This window comes from Oncorhynchus mykiss, chromosome 11 (genome assembly GCF_057628025.1).
Source record: "Oncorhynchus mykiss isolate SJ-2025 chromosome 11, ASM5762802v1, whole genome shotgun sequence".
Lineage (NCBI taxonomy): Eukaryota > Metazoa > Chordata > Actinopteri > Salmoniformes > Salmonidae > Oncorhynchus > Oncorhynchus mykiss.
Genome location: NC_143032.1, coordinates 58,192,311 through 58,217,510, shown reverse-complemented (window position 1 = coordinate 58,217,510; position 25,200 = coordinate 58,192,311). Strand labels below are relative to the sequence as shown.

At 43.3% G+C, this 25,200-nt stretch overlaps 1 protein-coding gene and 1 pseudogene across 1 annotated transcript in view; both read left to right on the top strand.

The window, feature by feature from the left end:
* Positions 1-956: 956 nt before the first annotated feature.
* LOC110535067 (cGMP-dependent protein kinase 1-like) lies at positions 957-20,358 on the top strand (annotated as a pseudogene).
* The window catches only part of acsl2 (acyl-CoA synthetase long chain family member 2), a 22,788-nt gene continuing 15,043 nt past the window's right edge, over positions 17,456-25,200 (top strand). The window contains exon 1 of the mRNA XM_021621483.3: positions 17,456-17,601. The gene's annotated coding sequence lies outside the window, so the exon portion shown is untranslated. The remainder of the gene's footprint in view (positions 17,602-25,200) is intronic.

Here is a 25,200-nt window from a genome sequence, read left to right as displayed (position 1 = left end):
CTTCCACTAGATGGCAACAGTCTTTAGAAATTGTTAGATGTTTTTCTTTTGAGAAATGAAGTAGTTCTATGCATTGTAAGTGTCACTCCAGGTGGACTCAACTTTTTTGGTGCGCGTGAACTGGAGCGCGCTTCCCGTTGTTTTTATCCGGTATTAGAAACAGTTTATTCCGTCTTAAATTTGAACGATTATTTACGTTATAGGGTACCTGAGGTTGGATTAGGAACATTGTTTGAAATGTTTGGACCAAGTTTACAGGTAACTTATTAGAAACTTTGTAGGCATGTTGGGCGAGTTGAAACCGGTGTATTTTTGATTCAAACGCGCCAAATAAATTGACATTTTTGGGACATAAAGAAGGACATTATCGAACAAAAGGACCAATTGTGATATTTCTGGGACATTTTGGAGTGCCAACAGAAGAATATCTTCAAAGGTAAGGCATTAATTATATCTCTATTTCTGACTTTTGTGGCGCACCTGCCTGGTTGAAATATGATTTTCATGTGTTTGTACGTGGGACGCTGTCCTCAGATAATCGCATGGTTTGCTTTTGCCTTAAAGCCTTTTTGAAATCTGACACAGCGTCTGGATTAACAAGAAGTTAAGCTTTATTTTGATGTATAACACATATATTTTCAAGAATGTTAAATATTTGAATTTGGTATTTCACCGGATGTTGGCTAGGTGGGACGCTACCATCCCACCTGCCCATAAGAAGTTTTAACTAGGCAAGTCAGTTAAGAACAAATTTTTATTTACAATGACGGACTACCCTGGCCAAACCCGGGCGACGTTGGGCCAGTTGTGCGTCGCCCTATGGGACATCCAATCACGGCCGGATGTGATGTAGCCTGGTGTCCCCCTCCCAGAGTGCAAAGAACCTTACCGTGACCCTGGACAATACCCTGTCATTCTCTGAAAACATCAAAGCAGTAACTCGCTCCTGCAGGTTCATGCGCTACTACGTCCATAGAGTACGATCCTACCTCACACAGAAAGCGGCACAGGTCTTAATCCAGGCACTTGTCATCTCCTGTCTGGACAACTGCAAGTTTCTGTTGTCTGGGCTCCCCACTTGTGCCATCAAACCCAAGCAGTGAGACAGCTTGGTGTTCAACCTTCCCAAGGTCTCCCATGTCACCCCGCTCCTCTGCACACTCCACTGGCTTCACCATCGCGCCGTACTCAAACCCTCTGTTCTCTGTTCTGCACTCTGTTCTTCCACCTTCGGTCTCTTTGCCCTCCCTCTTCTCTGTTCTGGCACAAATAATCCCACAGCCCCTCCCCCCCCCACACACACACACAACTTTCTGTAGAATAATAGTGAAGACATCGCAACTATGAAATAACACATATGGAGCAACCAAAAAAGTGTTAAACAAATCAAATTATATTTTATATTTGATATTCTTCAAAGTAGCCACTCTTTGCCTTGATGGCAGGTTTGCACACTCTTGGCATTATCTCAACCATCTGCATTAGGTAGTCACCTGGAATGCATTTCAATTAACAGGTGTGCCTTGTTAAAAGTTCATTTGTGGAATTTCTTTCCTTCTTAATGTATTTGAGCCAATCAGTTGTATTGTGACAAGGTTTGGGTGGTATACAGAAGATATCCAAATTCGGTAGACCAAGCAAGAACAGCTAAAATCGGCAAAGAGAAACAACAGTCCATCATTACTTTAAGACATGAAGGTCAGTCAATCCAGAACTTTTCAAGAACTTTGAAAGTTTCTTCAGGTGCAGTCCCAAAAACCATCAAGCGCTATGATGAAACTGGCTGTCATGAGGACCCCCACAGGAAAGGAAGACCCCCAGAGTTACCTCTGCTGCAGAGGATAGGTTCATTAAAGTTACCAGCCTCAGAAATTGCAGCCCAGAGGAGACTGCATTAGTCAGACCTTCGTGGTCGAATTGCTGCAAAGAAACCACTACTAAAGGACACCAATAAGAACAAGAGACTTGCTTGGGCCAAGAAACACGAGCAATGGACATTAGACCGGTGGAAATCTGTCCTTTGGTCTGATGAGTCCAAATTTGAGATTTTTGGTTCCAACTGCTGTGTCTTTGTGAGACGTAGAGTAGGTGAACAGATGATCTCTGCATGTGTGGTTCCCATAGTGAAGCATGGAGGAGGAGGTGATGGTGTGGGGTTGCTTTGCTGGTGACACTTTCTGTGATTTATTTATAATTGAAGGCCCACTTAACCAGCATGGCTACCACTACATTCTGCAGTGATACGTCATCCCATCTGGTTTGCACTTAGTGGGACTATCATTTGTTTTCAACAGGAGAATGACCCAAAACATACCTCCAGACTGTGTAAGGCTACTTGACCAAGGAGAGTGATGGAGACTGCATCAGATGACCTGGCCTTCACAATGACCCGACCTCAACCCAATTGAGATGGTTTGGGATGAGTTGGACCGCAGAGTGGAGGAAAAGTAACCAACAAGTGCTCAGCATATGTGGGAACTCCTTCAAGACTGTTGGAAAAGCATACCTCATGAAGCTGGTTGAGAGAATGCCAAGAGTGTTCAAAGCTGTCATCAAGGTAAAGGGTGGCTTCTTTGAAGAGTATAACATATTTTGATTTGTTTAACACTTTTTTTGGTTTCTACATGATTCCATATATGCTATTTCACAGTTTTGATGTCTTCACTATTATATTACAATGTAGAAAATAGTAAAAATTAAGAAAAACCCTTGAATGAGTAGGTGTGTCCAAACTTTTGACTAGTACTGTACTTGTGAAAATTGCACCAGAGTGATAAAAAAAAAAGATGTAAACACGCACATACAAAATGTAAACATGCACAAAGGTAAAGACACACATGCGTACACACACGCTAAATAATGCTGCAAAAGTGTCTTTATGTTTAAATGTGTGTTTAATAGAAGGGAATATGGAGGTGACGAAGGATGTTTGGGGAATTGGCACTCCTGTTCAACTGCACACACACCTACACTATAACAGGTATTGGAGCGTTGTGCATGGAGTGCTGTGTTGCGTGGTTGTTCTATTCTATTGTAATAACAGCTGAAGTGAATACAAAATGTCCTCCAGAAATCCTTTCACAATTTTCCTGTGTTTGGATAGATTTTTCATAATAATTATTGTTCAAGAGAGCAGAACAATCACAGACCAGCCTATTCACAGCTGAGTAGATCTGGTGCAGAGGGAAGTACTCTAGAATTTCTAATCAAAATCTATTTTTCAAACAACATCACAGCTTCACACGCTCCTCTCTGAGATGTGGGGAATACAAAACACGTCTAGCTTTGTCTCATAAATGGCTTAACTCATCTCCTGTCTCAGAGCTCCCACTATTTATACCCGGTGGAAATTGGAAATTACTGTATGCTAATATGTAAAATGGTATATCAACACATTTTATTTGGTTATACATTGTTTGATCAATTTCACCACAAATGTTTTAACTGGAAAATTAAATGTGTGCTATAGTCTTGCTACACTGTCTGTGCTCAGCCTCTGCTGCTCACATCTGACTTGCTTTCACAAAGAAATAGGTTGATGAAATGGAAAGAATCAGTGCGAATTGAAAAATGTTTTTTTTCCCTCACAGTGTTTCCTATACACTTTCCTCTGTGCATTTTCTCTTTCAGTGCAATGATGCTTTCCTGATTAACTGTATAGCACCTTTATCTTTCAGTCAATCCCTCTCCAATTCCCTCTCTCTGTATAACCGTTCTCACAGCAACAGTTCAGCAGTTCTTTCTTCCATATCCACTCCACCCATTCCTTTCCCTGGCTTGGCACTGGCCTTGTTCTCCTGGCTGACTTGAAATGACTTTTTCCCTTTGTTGCCACCAGAGAACATCAATAAAGCTTCCTCTCCTGTGGTCTGACTCACTGTGACTGCAAGAGGTTCTAGTGAAAAAAGGAGTTCATGGTTGCACAGGATGTTCTTCCCAGAAATGGCAGAGAGCATGACATAAAAGGGTTAGACAAATATCTTAGAATGCTCTATTAGGTGTCAGTTGACATTCAGGTTTTAAACTCAAATATACTGTAGCGATCCTTACTATATATAAGTCCCCTGGATAATTTCACAGCATTATAAGGCTGTGTTTAAAAAATATATATGTATTTGACCTTTATTTATCTAGGCAAGTCAGTTAAAAACACATTTTTATTTTCAATGATGACCTAGGAACAGTGGGTTAACTACCTTGATCTTGCAACCTTTCAGTTACTAGTCCAACACTCTAACCACTAGGCTACCTGCCACAGTTGAGACAATTACTTATCATTGACCCAAGCCCAGCTCAGTTAATCCTTACCATTGTGTCGCTGAGTTGTCATGATGCTTCAGAAAATGTACATTATCCCAGGGGCATTGGAAGACACAATGTAAGTAACCTAATAAATGTTCCTCTAACTGCCCTGAATGTCTCCACTGATCCTACAGCTATTGTATGCTGTAATCATGTGCCTATGAACCAGAGTTATACTGTTAGCATTGAGGCTGTGTGCCTTAGTAGGAAGTCTACTTTGTGCAGCTCACCCTGCTCTAACATAAATAACATGAGCATGTCTACTTCTGCTAAGCTTCCCAGCAAAGCAATGAAAACAATCAAGCATCCCAGAAAAGTGCTAAAAATAGCCCATGTTAACATATGTAGCTTAAATAAAGGTTAATTAAAAAAATATATTGGTTCACACACTTCACTATAGAGTTTCCCAGTCTATATAATATATGATTATAGATGTGTTGTTGTTTATTTGATGTATTGCCAAAATAAAGGTTCAATAAAAACTGACTACAAAGAGAACACATTCAAGTCCTCCATCCCCCACTTTGTCTGATTGCTGCTCTCTCTGGCTCCACAACAAACCCCCGCCCGGGCCATCTAGAGGTGTGAATACCCAACCAGCCTACAAGTAGAGGATGGTAAGTGCTTTACAGCAGAAATAGACTTGGGACTTGGGACCAGCAGCACAATGATGTGTAGAGGGTGTTCTAAAGTCTGTAAATGGAAATAGTGTTTTTTTAAATGTTTTACTTTGTGTGGTTTGTGATGTGTTTTCTTATGACATTAGATCAGTGTTGGCTGCTAACTTGGCCCTTTTCTTAAATATTTCCCTTCTGTGTTTGGAGACATTGGATCAGCATTCTTGTTGCATCTCTTGTTAGTACATTTTATGGAGGGAAGCTAATGATCCATAATGTATGACATTCCTGGGAGTGTGTAAACTTGTTTTTTTTATTAGCATAGCATTTTTTATGTTTTCTATATATTTATATTCTTGAAAATGGATCAATTTACCAATTCGCCCACTTGGGTACATTTGGGCAAATCGTGAAGGACACCTAGGTGACTTCATACTAAATGTCATGTAGCTTGCTCATTCTTGAATTTATCAGTCTGAAACTTTGTACATACACTGTTGCCCTCTTGTGGACTCCATCTACATTACCTGTGTGACCTTTCTCTTGCATTTCAAAGATGATGGTACAAATAAAATACAGTTGTTTTTTTTCTTTTAAATTTATTTTACCAGATCTAATGTGTTATATTCCCCTACATTCATTTCACATTTCCTCAAACTTCAAAGTGTTTCCTTTCAAATGCTATCAAGAATATGCATATCCTTACATCAATGCCTGAGCTACAGGCAGTTAGATTTGGGTATGTCCCTCTTGGCAAAAATTGGGAAAAAAGGGGATGATCCTTAAGAGGTTTTAAGGAGCCTTTTGGTCCTAGACTTGGCGCTCTGGTACCGCTTGCTGTGCGGTAGCAGAGAGAACAGTCTGACTTGCATGACTGGAGTCTGACAAATTTTGGGACTTTCCTTTGACACCGCGCAGTATATACAATAGGTCCTGGACGGCAGGAAGCTTGGCCCCAGTGAGGTACTGGGCCGTACGCACTACCCTCTGTAGCGCCTTACGGTCAGATGCCGAGCAGTTGCCATACCAGTCGGTGATGTAACCGGTCAGGATGCTCTCGATGGTGTATCTGTATAACTTTTTGAGAATCTGAGGGCCCAAGCCAAATATTTTCAGCTTCTTGAAGGTAAAAGGGAGTTGTCGTGCCCTCTTCACGACTGTCTTGGTGTATTTGGACCATGATAGTTCATTGGCAATGTAGACACCAAGGAACTTGAAACTCTCGACCCACTCCACAACAGGCCCGTCATGTTAAAGGGGGGCTGTTCGGCCCGCCTTTTCCTGTAGTCCACAATCAGCACCTTTGTCTTGCTCACATTGAGGGAGAGATTGTTGTCCTGGCACCACACTACCAGATCTCTGACCTCCTCCATGCAGGCTGTCTCATCGTTGTCAGTGATCAGGCCTACCACTGTTGTGTCGTCAGCAAACTTAATGATGGTGTTGGAGTTGTGTTTGGCCACACACTCATGGGTGAACAGGGAGTAAAGGAGGGGACTGAGCATGCACCCCTGAGGGGCCCCAGTGTTGAGGATCAACATGGCAGACGTGTTTTTGCCTTCCCTTACCACCAGGGGGAGGCCCGTCAGGAAGTCCAGGATCCAGTTGCAGAGGAAGGTGTCTAGTCCCAGGGTCCTTAGCTTAGTGATGAGCTTTGTGGGCACTATGGTGTTGAATGCTGAGCTGTAGTCAATGAGCAGCATTCTCACATAGGTGTTCCTTTTGTCCAGGAGGCAACAGGCAGTATGGAGTGCGATTGAGATTACGTCATCTGTGGATCTGTTGGGGCGGTATGCGAATTGGAGTGGGTCTAGTGTTTCTGGCATGATGGTGTTGATATGAGCCATGACCAGCCTTTCTAAGCACTTCATGGCTACTGACGTGAGTGCTATGGGGAGTTTACTCAGACCCTTTACTCAGTACTTTGTTGAAGCACCTTAAGTCTTAAGTCTTCTTGGGTATGACACTCCCATTCTTCTCTGCAGATCCTCTCAAGCTTTGTCAAGTTGGATGGGGAGGGTCGCTGCACAGCTTTTTTTAGGTCTCTCCAGAGATGTTAGATTGGGTTCAAGTCCGGGCTCCGGCCGGGCCACTCAAGGACATTCAGTGACTTGTCCTGAAGCCACTCCTGCGTTGTCTTGGCTGTGTGCTTAGGGTCATTGTAGTGTTGGAAGGTGAACCTTAGCCCCAGTCTGAGCAGGTTTTAATCAAGGATCTCTCTGTATCTTTCTTTCGATCCTGACTAGTCTCCCAGTCCCTGACGCTGAAAAACATCCCCAAAGCATGATGCTGCCACCACCATGCTTCACTGTAGGGGTGGTGCCAGGTTTCCTCCAGGTGTGACGCTTGGATTATAGGTAGGCCAAAGAGTTCAATCTTGGTTTCATCAGACCAGAGAATCTTGTTTATCATGGTCTGAGAATCTTTAGGTGTCCTTTGGCAAACTCCAAGCGGGATGTGATGTGCCTTTTACTAAGGAGCGGCTTCCGTCTGTCTCCCACCTCCACAGAGGAACTATGAAGCTCTGTCAGAGTCACCATCGGGTTCTTGGTCACCTCCCTGACCAATGCCTTTCTCCCCCGATTGCTCAGTTTGGCCAGGCGGCCAGCTCTAGGAAGAGTCTTGGTGGTTCCAAACTTCTTCCATTTAAAATTGATACAGACCGCTGTGTTCTTGAGGACCTTCATTGCTGCAGAAATGTTTTGGTACCCTTCCCCAGATCTGTCCCTAGACACAATCCTTTCTCGGTGCTCTGCGGACAATTCCTTTGATCTCATGGCTTGGTTTTTGCTCTGATTTGCCCTGTCAACTGTGGGACCTTATATAGACAGGTGTGTGTCTTTTCCAAATCACGTCCAATCAATTTACCACAGGTGGACTCTAAGTTGTAGAACATCTCAAGGATGATCAATGAAACAGGATGCACCTGAGCTCAATTTCGAGCCGGGTTTCATAGCAAAGGGTCTGTAAACTTATGTAAATAAGGTATTTCATTTCATTTTATTTTTTAGGTGCAAAAATGGCTAAAAAAACTGTTTTCGCTTTGTCATTTTGGGGTATTGTGTGTAGATTGATGGGGAAAACAATTGGTTTAATCATTTTTAGAATAAGGCTATAACATGACATAATGTGGAAAAGGGGAAAGGGTCTGAATACTAGCCGAATGCACTGTATATTGTGTTAGTGCTTGTTATAAGCTTATATGAACCTTTATTATGTCTTATCATAAGGCTTATAATATGTTTTCTTTCTCTATCTCTCTGTTTGTATTTTAATGAGCCATGATCCAAATGAATCATTCCGATGAATTTAACCTTTATTTAGAACCAGTAAAGCAACATGGGTAACTCTTCTTTTCCATGACAGCTGGTCAGAGGAAGATGCAGCTCTCCTCTTCAACGTGTCTCTTCGGGATTTCCAGGTCATATGCATCTAGTAGAGAGGGAAATCGGTCATTCTGAGCTGGTGAGTTGGGAGGAAGTAGTGGGTCAGGCTTGAAAATGTGTCAGTAAATCCCATTGCATTGTTTTTGTCTAGTTTCCAACATTTATTTTAATGGATAGGCCCACATGTTGACGTTGTAGTTTATGTTTTTATACTTTTCTCAGATACAGCTTAGGACCAACATTAACTGCCTTTTCACCATGAGGGTGTTGAGGAAGCATCAGATCCTTAGCACTGGTCAACAGGAGCGCATCCTCAGGGAAAGACACATCCTCATGGTAGCACATAGTCCATTCATTGTCAGGTATGCACCCACCAGCCTCAGGTATGCACCCACCAGCCTAACATACCTCAATATGATCGCGGTTTATTTTTGTATTTATTTATTTCACCTTTATTTAACCAGGTAAGCCAGTTGAGAACAAGTTCTCATTTGCAACTGCGACCTGGCCAAGATAAAGCATAGCAGTTCGACACATACAACAACACAGAGTTACACATGGAATGAACAAAACATACAGTCAATAATACAGTAGAAAAAAAGAAAACAAAGTCTATACACAGTGAGTGCAAATTAGGTCAAATAAGGGAGTTAAGGCAATAAATAGGCCATGGTGGCGAAGTAATTACAATATGGCAATTAAACACAGGAATGGTAGATGTGCAAATTATGGATGTGCAAGTAGAGATACTGTAGTGCAAAAGGAACAAAATAAATAAATACAGTATGGTGATGAAGTAGATAGATGGGCTATGAACAGGTGCAGTGATCTGTGAGCTGCTCTGACAGCTGGTTCTTAAAGCTAGTAAGGGAGATGGGAATCTCCAGCTTCAGTGATTTTTTTTTGTAGTTCGTTCCAGTCAGTAGCAGCAGAGAACTGAAAGGAAATACGACCAAAGGAGGAATTGGCTTTGGGGGTGACCAGTGAGATATACCTGCTGGAGCACGTGCTACAAGTGGGTGCTGCTATGGTGACCAGAGAGCTGAGATAAGGCGGGGCTTTACCTAACAGAGACTTGTAGATAACCTGTAGCCAGTGGGTTTGACGACGAGTATGAAGCGAGGGCCAGGCAACGAGAGCGTATAGGTCGCAGTGGTGAGTAGTGTGTGGGGCTTTGGTGGCAAAACGGATGGCACTGTGATAGACTACATCCAGTTTGCTGAGTATTGGAGGCTATTTTATAGATGACATCGCCGAAGTCAAGGATCGGTAGGAGGGTCAGTTTTACGAGGGTATGTTTGGCAGCATGAGTGAAGGAAGCTTTGTTGCGAAATAGGAAGCCGATTCTAGATTACATTTTTGATTGGAGATGCTTAATGTGAGTCTAGAAGGAGAGTTTACAGTCTAGCCAGACACCTAGGTATTTGTAGTTATCCACGTATTCTAAGTCAGAGCCGTCCAGAGTAGTGATGCTGGATGGGCGGGCAGGTGCGGGCAATGATCGGTTGAAAAGCATGCATTTAGTTTTATTTGCATTTAAGAGCAGTTGGAGGCCACGGAAGGAGAGTTGTATGGCATTGAAGCTCGTCTGGAGGTTAGTTAACACAGTGTCCAAAGAAAGGCCAGAAGTATACAGAATGGTGTTGTCTGCGTAGAGGTGGATCAGAGAATCACCAGCAGCAAGAGCGACATCATTGATGTATACAGAGAAGAGAGTCGGTCCCAGAATTGAACCCTGTGGCACCCCCATAGAGACTGCCAGAGGTCCGGACAACAGGCCATCCGATTTGACACACTGAGCTCTATCAGAGAAGTAGTTGGTGAACCAGGCAAGGCAATCATTTGAGAAACCAAGGCTGTTGAGTCTGCCAATAAGAATGTGGTGATTGACAGAGTCGAAAGCCTTGGCCAGGTCGATGAATACAGCTGCACAGTAATGTCTCTTATGGCGGTTATGATATCGTTAAGGACCTTGAGCGTGTCTGAGGTGCACCCATGACCACCTCGGAAACTAGATTGCGGCGAAGGTACGATGTGATTCAAAATGGTCAGTAATCTGTTTGTTAACTTGGCTTTCGAAGACCTTAGAAAAACAGGGTAGGATAGATTTAGGTCTGTAGCAGTTTGGGTCTAGAGTGTATCCCCCTTTGAAGAGGGGGATGACCGCGGCAGCTTTCCAATCTTTGGGAATCTCAGACGATACGAAAGAGAGGTTGAACAGGCTAGTAATAGGGGTTGCAACAATTTCGGCAGATCATTTTAGAAAGAGAGGGTCCAGATTGTCTAGCCCGGCTGATTTGTAGGGGTCCAGATTTTGCAGCTCTTTCAGAACATCAGCTATCTGGATATGGGTGGAGAAATGGTGGGGGCTTGGGCAGGTTGCTGTGGAGGGTGCCGGGCAGTTGACCGGGGTAGGGCTAGCCAGGTGGAAAGCAATGCCAGCCGTACTGAAATGCTTATGGAAATTCTCAATTATAGTGGATTTGTCGGTTGTAACAGTGTTTCCTAGCCTCAGAGCAGTGCGTAGCTGGGAGGAGGTGCTCTTACTCTCCATGGACTTTACAGTGTCCCAGAACCTTTTTTGAGTTTGTTCTGCCGGATGCAAATTTCTGTTTAAAAAAGCTAGCCTTGGCTTTCCTAACTGCCTGTGTATATTGGTTCCTAACTTCCCAGAAAAGTTGCATATCACGGGGGCTATTCGATGCTAATGCAGAACGCCATAGGATGTTTTTGTGCTGGTCAAGGGCAGACAGGTCTGGAGTGAACCAAGGGCTATATCTATTCCTGGTTCTACATTTTTTGAATGGGGCATGCCTATTTAAGATGGTGAGGAAGGCACTTTTAAAGAATAATCAGGCAATCTCTACTGTCGGGATGAGGTCAATGTCATTCCAGGATACCCCGGCCAGGTCGATTAGAAAGGCCTGCTCGCAGAAGTGTTTTAGGGAGCGTTTGACAGTGATGAGGGGTGGTCGTTTGCTCGCAGACCCATTACGGATAAAGGCAATGAGGCAGTGATCGCTGAGATCTTGGTTGAAAACAGCAGAGGTGTATTTTTAAGGGTGAGTTAGTTAGGATGATATCTATGAGGGTGCCCGTGTTTACGGATTTGGGGTTATATCTGGTAGGTTCATTGATAAATTGTGTGAGATTGAGGGCATCAAACTTAGATTGTAGGATAGCCGGGGTGTTAAGCATGTCCCAGTTTGGGTCACCTAGCAGCACGAGCTCAGAAGATAGATGGGGGGCAATCAAATCACATATGGTGTCGAGGGCACATCTGGGGGCAGAGGGTGGTCTATAGCAAGCGGCAAAGAGAGACGTGTTTCTGGAAAGGTTAATTTTTAGAAGTAGAAGCTCAAATTGTTTGGGTACAGACCTGGATAGTAAGACAGAACTCTGCAGGTTATCTTTGAGGTAAATTGCAACACCGCCCCCTTTGGCACTTTTATCTTGTCGGAAAATGTTATAGTTAGGAATGGAAATTTCAAGGTTTTTGGTGGTCTTCCTAAACCAGGATTCAGACACGGCTAGGACATCCGGATTGGTGGAGTCTGCTAGGGCAGTGAATAAAACAAACTTAGGGAGGAGGCTTCTAATGTTAACATGTATGAAACCAAGGCTTTTACGGTTGCAGAAGTCAACAAATGAGAGAGCCTGGGGGATGGGAGTGGAGGTAGACACTGCAGGGCCTGGATTAACCTCTACATCACCAGAGGAACAGAGGAGGAGGAGGATAAGGGTACGGCTAAAGGCTAATAGAACTGGACGCCTAGTACGTTCAGAACAGAGAGTAAAAGGAGCAGATTTCTGGGCTCGGTTAGAATATATTCAAGGCATAATGTACAGACAAAGGTATAGTAGGATGTGAGTACAGTAGGGGTAAACCTGTGCATATAGTGATAATGAAAGAGATATTGTCTCTAGAAATAGCATTTAAACCAGGTGATGTCACTGCGTGTATGGGAGGTGGAACTAAATTGTTAGCCGAGGCGTGGTGAGCAGTGCTAGAGGCTCTACAGTGAAATAAAACCATAGTTACACACCAGAACAGCAATCGACACGGCATGGTGACGTTAGGAAAAGGCATGCGTAGCCGGGTGATCATACAAGTCCAGTGCGTGGCTTCAGGCAGCTAGCAGCACGGGGCTAGCAGGCTAACAGAAAGGCCTTAGAGGGATGACGCGACGGAGGAAAGTCTGTTGTGGCCCCCTCGTGTAGTTACATCAGTGGACGGATCAGCAAGGTTCCGTGTGGTAAACCAGGCCAATTGGCAAAATATGTATAGTGGCCGAAGAAATATGTCCGAAGGGCCTCTTAAGCCAGCAGTCCAATGTGCTTTAGATAGCTAGCAGGCCGCAGATTAGCGGCTGTGCGTTCAGGGGTTGTTAGCTGCTATCATTCCAGGTGGATTTAAAAAAAATCATAATAAAAATGTACATTTAAAAAAAAAAAAATAGGTTCAGAACTTGCGGTAGGAATCCTGAGATATGGAGAAGAATAAGTCCGACTAGCTCTGGTTTGAGTCGCGCTGTACAGACTGGCGAGAGTTGTCCGGGATAAAGGTAGCTGATGACCGCTAGGAAAAGATAGCTGACTGCTAGCTAGTGGCTTCGGAATGTATTCGATGGGTCTCGTAAGCCAACAGTCCGTTGTGCTCTAGACAGCTAGCATTCAGGGGACGTTAGCTGCGAAGGTCGAAGGTGAGAAGGTTCAGAGCTTGCGATAGGAATCCGGGGATATGGAGAGAAAAATAGGTCCGGTATGCTCTGGTTGAATCGCGTTGTACAAACTGGCGGGAGCTTTCCGAACTAGAGGTTAGCTGATGACCGTTAGCTGGCTAGTTAGCTGGCTAGTTTATGGAAAGATTCCAGTAATAGAAGCAAAGAAAAATACTTTAAAGAAAAAGCAGGTCCACCCCACATTGGGTAAGGCGGGTTGCAGGAGAGTATTTTGAAGTAAGGGTTTAGAAAGATATAAAAAGATATGCGAAGAAAAATGTATCAAAATACACACGACAAGACGAAGGACAAATACGTCTGACTGCTACGCCATCTTGGAACTTTTATAGGCATTGTAGCTTAGGCAATGTTCCCGCGTTCGCAGAGATCCCAATTACGGGAAATGCTGCGTATATCGGCTCAATCGGAAATTGACTTTAAAAACCACAATGTCTATAACCTACGACTCGATTGAATCCCTGCCCTTATTTAAGACTGGTGAACTCACTATATGCTTATCAACTGGACAATACCTGTGTCTTCTTTGCCACTGCTAGGCTACACCGTACCTTCGAAGAGGCGAAGTGCTTGTACATGCTGGCCGAAGCTTGTCTAGGTGGTGAGCTCTGGAGTCTACTGAATAACAGGTACTGCTAACGGCAGTACTGTTTTCATATTATGTTTGTATATTTTACAGTATGGATTTTATAACTGAATTGATAGGATTTGAATACTTCTCCTAGGGAACAACATCGGAATATCCCATGAAACTTTCTGATCACTATTGTGCTCTTGCTTCTACATTTCAGAGGCTCGTTTGATGACAGAAGCACATGTTTTTACACTGCCTGTGTTGTTGAGGCCCTCACCTTCTTGCACCACAACAATATCATCTACAGGGACCTGAAGCCTGAAAATGTAGTTCTGGACCAGTGCGGATAAGCCAAAGTGGTAACTTAAAGACTACAGCTCCATCTGATGCATTTTTAATCCACACAAGATGAAGAAAGGTGGCATCCTTATAATAATATAGCAATTGTCAATTTCGTACATGGCTACACAAACAAATACAGTACGTCCAAAGGTTACAGTTATATTATCATACATAGAACTGTTTCACTTTGGAAAATCTATGTTATAGATCCATTGAGATACCGAAAATCCATATTTATCACGTTTCAGGTAAGTCCCAGATGCAGACAACTTTGAATGAATAACAGTTTATTAATCCAACAGGGCGTGCAAAAGACAGGTCAAGGGCAGGCAGGGGTCAGTAATCCAGAAAGGTGGGACAAAGGTACAGGACGGCAGGCAGGCTCAGGGTAGGCAGAGGTCAGTAATCCAGATAGGTGGGGCAAAGGTACAGGATGGCAGGCAGGCTCAGGGTCAGGGCAGGCAGAAAAGGTCAAAACCGGAAAAACTAGAAAACAGGAATAATCGAGAGACAGGCACAGAGGGAAAAACGCTGGTAGGCTTGACGAAACAAAACGAACTGGCAACAGACAAACAGAGAACACAGGTATAAATACACAGGGGATAATGGGGAAGATAATGGGTGACACCTGGAGGGTGGGTGGAGTCAATCACAAAGACAGGTGAAACAGATCAGGGTGTGACAATATTCATAACTTGATTGTGCTTTGCCTTAGGTTGTGTCACGTCCTGACCTTAGTTCCTTTTTTGTCTCTATTTTGTTTTGGTCAGGGCTTGAGTTGGGGTGGGCATTCTATGTTTTGTTCTATGTTTTGTACTTCTATGTCTTTGGCCTGGTATGTGTTTGGCCTGGTAGGTAGCCTGTGTTTGTGGGTAGTTGTTTTCTGTCTTTGTATTCTGTACCAGACAGAACTGTTTCGGTCTCGTTCATTCTCTTTTGTTGTTTTTGTCATTCAGTGTTCAGTTAATTTCATAAAATTTACGATGAACACTTACCACGCTGCGTGTTGGTCCGATGATTCCTATTCCTCATCATCAGACGAAGAGGAGAGTCGTTACAGAACTACCCACCACCAAAGGACCAAGCAGCGTGGAAGAATGGACTCCTGGACATGGGAGGAAATCCTGGACGGCAAGGGACCATGGGCACAGCCGGGAGAGTATTGTCGTCCTAAAGAGGAGCTGGAGACAGCCAAAGTGGAGCGGCGACGCTACGAGGAGTTGGCTCGAGGAAAAGTGCACGAGAGGCAGCCCCAGAATTGTTTGGGGGGAGGCACACGGGGAGATTGGCGGAGTCAGGTAGGAGACCTGAGCCAACTCCCCGTGCTTACCGGGTGGGGCGTCGTACTGGTCAGGCACCGTGTTATGTGGTGGCGTGCACGGTGTCTCCAGTGCACATTCACAGCCCGGTACGTTACATCGCAGCTCCTCGAATCGGCCGGGCTAGAGTGGGCATCGAGCCAGGAGGGATGAAGCCGGCTCAGTGCATCTGGTCTCCAGTGCGTCTCCTCGGCCCGGGTTATATGGCACCAGCCCTACGTGCGGTGTCCCCGTTTCGCAAGCACAGCCCAGTGCGGCCTGTTCCAACTCTCCGCACATACCTGGCTACAGGGGCTATCCAGCCAGGAAGGGTTGTTCAAGCTCGTTGCTCGGCCCAGTGCATCCGGTTCCTCGGCCAAGGAAGAGGCCGCCTGTATGTCTCCCCAGCCTGGTAAGTCCTGAGCTGCCCGTCTGTCCGGAGCAGCCAGAGCCGCCCGTCTGTCCGGTGCCGCCAGAGCCGCCCGTCTGTCCGGAGCCGCCAGAGCCGCCCGTCTGTCCGGAACCGCCAGAGCAGCCCGTCACTCCGGAGCCGCCAGAGCCGCCCGCCTGCCTGGCGCCGCCAGAGTCTCCCGCCTGTCCGAGGGTCGCCACTCCAGGGGCGCCACCTAAGTGGGCCAAGACTAAGGTGGAGTGGGGTCTACGTCCCGCACCAGAGCCGTCACCGCGGCGAAATGCCCACCCAGACCCTCCCCTATTGGTTCAGGTTTTGCGGCCAGAGTCCGCACCTTTGGGGGGGTGGGGTCCTGACCTGAGTTCCTTTTTTATGTCTCTATTTTGGTTTGGGCAGGGCGTGAGTTGGGGTGGGCATTCTATGTTTTGTACTTCTATGTGTTTGGCCTGGTATGGTTCCCAATCAGAGGCAGCTGTCTATTGTTGTCTCTGATTGAGAACCATACTTAGGTAGCCTGTTCCCGCCTGTGTTTGTGGGTAGTTGTTTTCTGTCTTTATATTCTGTACCAGACAGAACTGTTTCGGTCTCGTTCATTCTCTTTTGTTGTTTTTGTCATTCAGTGTTCAGTCCATTTCATTAAATGTACGATGAACCACGCTGGGTGTTGGTCCGATGATTCCTATTCATCATCATCAGACAAAGAGGAGAGTTGTTACAGGTGGGGTATGGTTCTGCTAAGAAAGTGGGCTTGGGTAAGAAAACGAGGACGTTCTGTGGCACACCTGGCTATGTTGCCCCTGAGATAATCCTAAACAAGGGCCACAGTGTATCTGTAGATCTCTGGTCTCTGGTTGTCTTCGTATTTGAGCTGCTGAGTGGAAGGTAATATTATTAAATAGTCTATAGTCTATTTCCCATTTTTTGTTCTCTGTCATCTCTAAGTCATTCTACTTCATGTCCCCTCTCAATCTTTACCTTTCCAGTCTCCCATTCTGTGGCCCTGATCCTATGAATACGTTCACAGCTACCATCCGTGGGATTGATCTGGTTGAATTCCCTAAAACCATCAGTAAGAGTGCCTCAAATCTGATCAAGAAGCTCTGCAGGTGTAACACAGCTAAGCCATATAACAATGACTGCATACTGTTGTGTGTCATGATGTCTCTCTGTCCAGGCCTCTCAGGAACAACCCCGTAGAGACTTGGGAATCATAGAAATGGGTCCAAGGACAACAAGAAGCACAAGTAAGATGGCTGAAATGGGTTCCTGAGTGGTGCAGCGGTCTAAGGCACTACATTTCAGTGCAAGAGACGTCACTGCAGTCCCTGGTTCAAATCCTAGCTGCATCACATCTGGCTGTGATTGGGAGTCCCATAGGGCGGAGCACAATTGGCGTCGTCTGGGTTTGGCTGTGGTAGGTCTTCATTGTAAATATGAGTTTGTTCTCAACTGATTTGCCTAGTTAAAAAAAAGATGGAAACATCAGACTGTGGCACTGTCATCTATGTAGCAGCAGGTTTGTTATCTTGTTCTTTCTTTCAGGTGATTTGAAGGTTTCAACTGGGAAGGACTTCACAAAGGCACAATATCTGATTATTTGTAAATAGACAAATACATAATCTGAGCTTCATCATGTGAATGCATTCAACATCTGGTTGTTAAATCATAGGATGTTTTCTTCAACTTCAATTAAAAGAAAAATGTAATTACCTCCAGCATTTATTTAGTTACAGTGTAACGCGCTTTACTCGTTCAATGGCTTTTTCTCTCACGATACTTTTTTTCAAGCTGACGTCAGTCAAAGAAGAGGGGTGGTTAGGGTGTAGCATGGGGTAACACTTTGGCATGTGGTGGCGGGTGAGTATTTCGCTTCTCATGCTGAAGTAGGGGAACACAATTTGAAGAACATTGGTGATCTACATTTTACTCAGGTAAGAGGCGGTAACTCGAAACTTGTAAAACGATTTCTTTAAAGGCATGGGGAAAGTTCTGTACTCGCTAGAAATAAGCTACAGTATGTAATTGTAACGCACTAGTAGTGACACTATTATTGGATACAAAGTAGCCTACCCATCGTGGCTTAAGTGCAATACACTGTTTTAACCTGTTCATCATTTCCATTCGATACATGCATTGAAATGTTTTGACAATTTTGAATTGTCCTGCTGCATTTTATGTCAATGGAGATAGAGAGACAGAGGTGTCGGTTCTGAAGATGATGCATGTTGATTTATATATTTGGCATGGATAGGACAGAAATACGATTTTCGACCTCACCTCTCCGACCTCACCAAAATGGTTTTAGTTGTAACATTGTGCCCTTTTGTTTTGCTAGCTACAGCATTGGGCAAAACTCCAATATCCACACAGTAACTATAAAACACAATATTCTAAACTTTACAATGCATGGTCAAAAGAAGTCCGTTTCAAGGAAGGATATACATGTACTTCAGCACGTCTCTGTACTTTTAATTGTAGTTTATGGTGTGAAAAAAACTGCACAATTATGTGGTCGTTCTTTTCCCCCAAACAAAGGCTGGACCAAACCCATGTATAGCTTGAGTTCTTTGGAATTCCTCATTTTGCAGTTCATGCTGTACAGTCACTATAAATCATGTCTGGCTAAATGTCCCTATGTGTCTGCTTTGCCGTAATCTTGAAGTCTATGTCTGTCTATGGAAACCACGGGCAACGTGTTGAAAGTTGTCCCATGTTGTTGGAATGTACAGCCTGGGCAGGGCTGAGTTGGCACACTGGTAGTGATGGTTCGTTCGCGAACGAACTGCTGTTTTCGAACGGATCTTTTTGGTGAACATCGGGAACGAAATTGTATCTGTGACAGAGCCGTTCATTTAACTCCCTGATTTGCAAACTGCTACTGATGCTTTTTGTGCTCCAGACAGCTATTATTTTTTTAGATAAGTTACAAAAAACATTATCTGAAGATGGCAATTCCTCACTGCAAGAACAGGTGGTGAGGAGAGTAGTGCTGAGCGATTAATGCTTTTAGAGGTCGTTTCGGGTTCAATTATTAAAAAATAATAAAGATTTTCGGTTTCGATTTTTTTTTAAACATTAAATGCACTATGCATTATGTGGGATGAATGCAGTAGCAACACAGAATAAAACAATTAATACAATTCCCATGATGGTAGTGACTGTCCATGACTGCTTCCCTTATTAATCATCAGTTATTCACATTACTATGCAACAGGGTTGGTTATGGATCCATTTGCCAATGCATAAATGTGCATTCGATGTTTATGTATTCCTATTGCTTGGTTGAATTTACATATAGATGAGATGTTATGCCATTGGTCATGTTTGTAGTCTGATATTGACATACACGACTCTATTCTATTTTCATATTTACAATGTGTTCACTATACATGGCCTGATATATACAGTGCAATCTGAATGTATTTGAAGCCCTTCCCATTTTCCACATTTCTTTACATTACAGCCTTATTCTAAAATGCATAAAAATAAAAAATCCTCATCAATCTACACACAATACCCCATAATGACAAAGCGAAACAGGGTTTTAGAAATGTTTGCAAAAAATAAATACAAATACAAATAACCTATTTACATAATTATTCAGACCCTTTGCGATGAGACTCGAAATTGAGCTCAGGTACATCCTGTTTCCATTGATCATCCTTAAAATGTTTCTACAACTTGATTGGAGTCCACCTGTGGTAAATTCAATTGATTGGACAAGATTTGGAAAGGCACCCACCTGTCTTTATAAGGTCCCACAGTTGACAGTGCATGTCAGAGCAAAAACCAAGCCATGAGGTCGAAGGAATTGTCTGTAGAGCTCCGAGACAGGATTGTGTCGAGGCACAGATCTGGGGAAGGGCACCAAAAAACTTTTGCAGCACTGAAAGTCCCCAAGAACACAGTGGCCATCATCATTCTTAAATGGAAGAAGTTTGAAACCACCAAGACTCTTCCTAGAGCTTGCTGCCCAGCCAAACTGAGAAATCAGAGGAGAAGGACCTTGGTCAGGGAGGTGACCAAGAACCCGATGGTCACTCTGACAGAGTTCCAGAGTTCCTCGGTGGAGATGGGAGAACCTTCCAGAAGGACAACCATCTCTGCAGCACTCCACCAATCGGGCCTTTCTGGTAGAGTGGCCAGACAGAAGCCACTCCTCAGTAAAAGGCACATGACAGCCCGCTTGGAGTTTGCCAAAAGGCAGCTAAAGGACTTTGAGATAATGAGAAACAAGATTCTCTGGTCTGATGAAATCAAGATTGAACTCTTTGGCCTGAATGCCAAGTGTCACGTCTGGAAGAAACCTGCCACCATTCCTACGGTGAAGCATGGTGGTGGTAACATCATGCTGTGGGGATGTTTTTCCGCGGCAGGGACTGGGAGACTAGTTAGTGTCGAGGGAAAGATGAACGGAGCAATGTACAGAGAGTTCCTTGATGAAAACATGTTCCAGAGCGCTCAGGACCTCAGACTGGGGCCAAGGTTCACCTTCCAACAGGAAAATGACCCTAAGCACACAGCCAAGACAACGCAGGAGTGGCTTCACAATAAGTCTCTGAATGTCCTTGACTGCATCAGATGACCTGGCCTCCACAATCACCCGACCTCAACCCAGTTGAGATGGTTTGGGATGAGTTGGACTGCAGAGTGAAGGAAAAGTAGCCAACAAGTGCTCAGCATATGTGGGAACTCCTTGAAGACCGTTGGAAAAGCATTCCAGGTGAAGCTAACCACCCTTTAACCTAACTCCTAACTCCTAACCTTAACCCTAACCCCTAGTTTAGCTAACATTAGTGAGCTAGCTAACGTTAGCCACCTAGCTGGAATTCATAAGATATCATACGTATTGCAAATTCAAATACCATATGGTACATTTAGAAAATTCATACCATATTTTACTTTTTGAAAATTTGTAACATATTGTACGTTTTGCAAATTTGTCCCATACAGTATGAATTGTAATTCGTTACACATCATTCAAAATGGGTGATGGACATCCACAAATTAATACAAACCATACGAAAAATAACATATCATACTAAATATAGTGTTTTAGTTTTACGTATAGAATAATCCAAAATGCTCTGAGACCAGGTTGCTAGAGGAGAAATCCTCATTCTGGTCCACGCAAATTTTTTCAATGTGTTAAAAATACTTCACTTTTTTTGGAAGTGGTTTAATTTAATTTAAAAAATGTATTTGAACTCATATTTCACGGTCTGGCATAATAGTAGCCAACCTTTTAGCCTTTACATTAGATATGTTCTATTTTTCATGGTTTTTCATACAATTTTTAATCAAGCACTAAACAAAGAGCCGTTTGCGAGGCAAATGAACGGCTCTTTTAGGTGAATGGAGCCAAAATATCTGGCTCACCGATAAGACTCGGAATGCCCATCACACACTGTCCTGTCTCTCTCTCTGGTACAGACAGGGGAGGCACAGCTGTAGGATCTTAATTTGAGTCAGTTTGCTACAGCAGGAAAATAATCCTGCACTAATGCAGGACACTTGAATTATTATGTTGATTATAATTCATTATTATAACATTTTTGTTGAGGTTGTTACATTTTTCACAAGGGATAATATAGTCAGAAATGTCTAATTACAAACTTCAGAAGCCTTTTTAAACCTCAGATATACAAACATTTTTACATTTCCTGCATTGCAGGAAAGTTCTCCTGTAACAGGGTGATCAAATTAAGATCCTACATCTGTAAGGTAACACTGTGGACAGCTTAAGTCTAGTTTCCATTCATGCAGAGTGGGCTGTGCTGCTTTAGTACACAAACACACAGGGTCTGTCAGAGTGCTTGTTTGTTTCAGAGAACAGGTTACTTTGGAGTAAGACTCTTGGACACTTGTCAGATGAAAACACAGGTGATTTGAAATGGTCACTGACTTGTCATGTTATGTTTGTTTTATTTACTGACCAGAGGAAAAACATGAAGTCAACAGGAGTCAAATCTAATTAAAGATTAGAGCTTGGACGATAAACCGAAAATGTGCCTGTCAATCATGTCAGACAGCCACAGCCCTCACAGCTGAACCTGTGTGTCTTGTGTGCTTCTGTGTGTCTGTTTGCAAGTGTTTCTTGTTAATATCATTCCAAATACTGCAGTAATGTTTTGATATAGTCAGCAAGTTACTTGGCTATATAAAATATCCTTATTGGAGAAAGCAAAAAGATATTAATCACTGAAAAGCTCCATTGCTGAAAGCTCCTCCACCACGCACTTGTCTGCTTGAAAGCCTTCTCTCCCACCCTGCCTCCCGACACAAGCCTCTCCCAACTGTCTGGACCCCACCTTTCAGTCTGCTCCCGACTACCCAGGCCTGCTCCCCCTGTCTGGTACAGGTACCCCTGCCACTTGCCCCCTTCCCCCCGAGCTTCGCTCACCACTCCAGCACCCACTTCCATGCACACACTGCGGTCTCTGATTTGAATTGTATTCTTAGCCTGTGAACTTGTGTGGACTTTTACTCTGGAACTTGTATGCGTTTAGATTTGTATTACTTGGCCTTTATTGTTATTTTATTGTAGCTTATTTCTTGTAGCTTAGGCCTATTTGTGATTTGTGTGCAACCTCCTAGTCCTATAGACCGGATTCTTACAAAACTATTGGTTATTTCTCACGTTGATCGATAGGCTACAAACAAACATGTTGCTGTTTCTGTTGTCTACCTTGACTCTTACACTGAGGATGATGCATTTAGGGCCCGATACTAGGCCTGTGGCGGTCACAAAATGTTATCAGCCGGTTATTTTATATTATTTTGTAGAATGAAGAATACAATTGAACAAAGCTGAATAAAATAAAATTTATCTTTTCTCTAAACGATGAGGGAGTGCACACATCCGGGTATTCTGTGTTGAGCGGTGAACAAAGAAATAGGTGTCTCCTATATGCTTAATTTAGAGTTATTACTGTAACTTTAGTTGTTCTAGAAACGTTGGGCTGTATGTTTAGATTTTTAATACATTGCAAGGCTGCATGATGCGACTCTAAATGATGATTTGAAAAAAGTTGCTTGAAAGGCATAAGCTCTGCTTGTTTTTTTTGCGCAGACTGTACACACTCCAATAGTCTCTCATTCACAATTTCATAAGCACTTGATAATGCCTATAATTTCACAGCGGCATCCCATTTGTGTGGCCATAATGCACCCTAAAAAATGCACCACATGATCTGGTCTTTCTCACAGGCTACAAATGAAGACAGACACATGCAGGATGAAACTGCGCGTGTCCTTATCCAATTCCAAGGTGCATATTGAAGATATTGAAATAACATTTACTTACAGTGCCTTGCGAAAGTATTCGGCCCCCTTGAACTTTGCGACCTTTTGCCACATTTCAGGCTTCAAACATAAAGATATAAAACTGTATTTTTTGTGAAGAATCAACAACAAGTGGGACACAATCATGAAGTGGAACAACATTTATTGGATATTTCAAACTTTTTTAACAAATCAAAAACTGAAAAATTGGGCGTGCAAAATTATTCAGCCCCTTTACTTTCAGTGCAGCAAACTCTCTCCAGAAGTTCAGTGAGGATCTCTGAATGATCCAATGTTGACCTAAATGACTAATGATGATAAATACAATCCACCTGTGTGTAATCAAGTCTCCGTATAAATGCACCTGCACTGTGATAGTCTCAGAGGTCCGTTAAAAGTGCAGAGAGCATCATGAAGAACAAGGAACACACCAGGCAGGTCCGAGATACTGTTGTGAAGAAGTTTAAAGCCGGATTTGGATACAAAAAGATTTCCCAAGCTTTAAACATCCCAAGGAGCACTGTGCAAGCGATAATATTGAAATGGAAGGAGTATCAGACCACTGCAAATCTACCGAGACCTGGCCGTCCCTCTAAACTTTCAGCTCATACAAGGAGAAGACTGATCAGAGATGCAGCCAAGAGGCCCATGATCACTCTGGATGAACTGCAGAGATCTACAGCTGAGGTGGGAGACTCTGTCCATAGGACAACAATCAGTCGTATATTGCACAAATCTGGCCTTTATGGAAGAGTGGCAAGAAGAAAGCCATTTCTTAAAGATATCCATAAAAAGTGTCGTTTAAAGTTTGCCACAAGCCACCTGGGAGACACACCAAACATGTGGAAGAAGGTGCTCTGGTCAGATGAAACCAAAATTGAACTTTTTGGCAACAATGCAAAACGTTATGTTTGGCGTAAAAGCAACACAGCTCATCACCCTGAACACACCATCCCCACTGTCAAACATGGTGGTGGCAGCATCATGGTTTGGGCCTGCTTTTCTTCCGCAGGGACAGGGAAGATGGTTAAAATTGATGGGAAGATGGATGGAGCCAAATACAGGACCATTCTGGAAGAAAACCTGATGGAGTCAGGTTAAAAAAATAAACATATCCAGGTGTTAGAATGGCCAAGTCAAAGTCCAGACCTGAATCCAATCGAGAATCTGTGGAAAGAACTGAAAACTGCTGTTCACAAAAGCTCTCCATCCAACCTCACTGAGCTCGAGCTGTTTTGCAAGGAGGAGACATACCCCAAGCGACTTACAGCTGTAATCACAGCAAAAGGTGGCGCTACAAAGTATTAACTTAAGGGGGCTGAATAATTTTGCACGCCCAATTTTTCAGTTTTTGATTTGTTAAAAAAGTTTGAAATATCCAATAAATGTCGTTCCACTTCATGATTGTGTCCCACTTGTTGGTGATTCTTCACAAAAAAATACAGTTTTATATCTTTATGTTTGAAGCCTGAAATGTGGCAAAAGGTCGCAAAGTTCAAGGGGGCCGAATACTTTCGCAAGGCACTGTAGTAGGCCTAACGAATAGCAAAAGCACTAGCCTATGTCAATCTACTATCCCCCATAGTACAAAAGTTGACCTATTCTGTGTGAGAAATAAATATTGCAAATATAGTCTGGGACAGTTGTGGGATGCGATTGTTCCCAAATTAATACGACCACTAGCATCAAAAAAATGTTTTTACGTAATGAGTCTGAAGCAACAGATGAGAATGTTTATCTTAAAATGTTGATAAAATATTAGGCTAAATCTTCACATATAGGCGCAGCAATGCGCACACGGCAGTAGGCTATAAGTGCGACTGTTCCACTAGTGGGAAAACACAATTATCAAAAGTGACCACAAATGCGATTATGCATGTAATGCTTTTATTATAAAGGTGCATTTCTATGGTGAAAATGATCTTCCCCAAACTTGAAACTCACCTGCTTCTTAAGTATGCCAGTTAGGCTCTACACCCCTTGTAAAGCAGATTAATGTCCTTCATTTTAAGAGGTTATTTGGACACTGTAGTTGTCATACAAACCTTTTCAAAACATATAGGCCTATGGGCTGGGCTACATGAGTTGTGCGGCTATTATAAAAAAAAAAAATTAAAAAATAAGACATTGTTTCTTGCCTTAAGAGGGCATCATTCGGAAGTTTACATACACCTTAGCCAAATACATTTAAACTCAGTTTTTCACAAATCCTTGTAAAAATCCACTGTTTTAGGTCAGTTAGGATC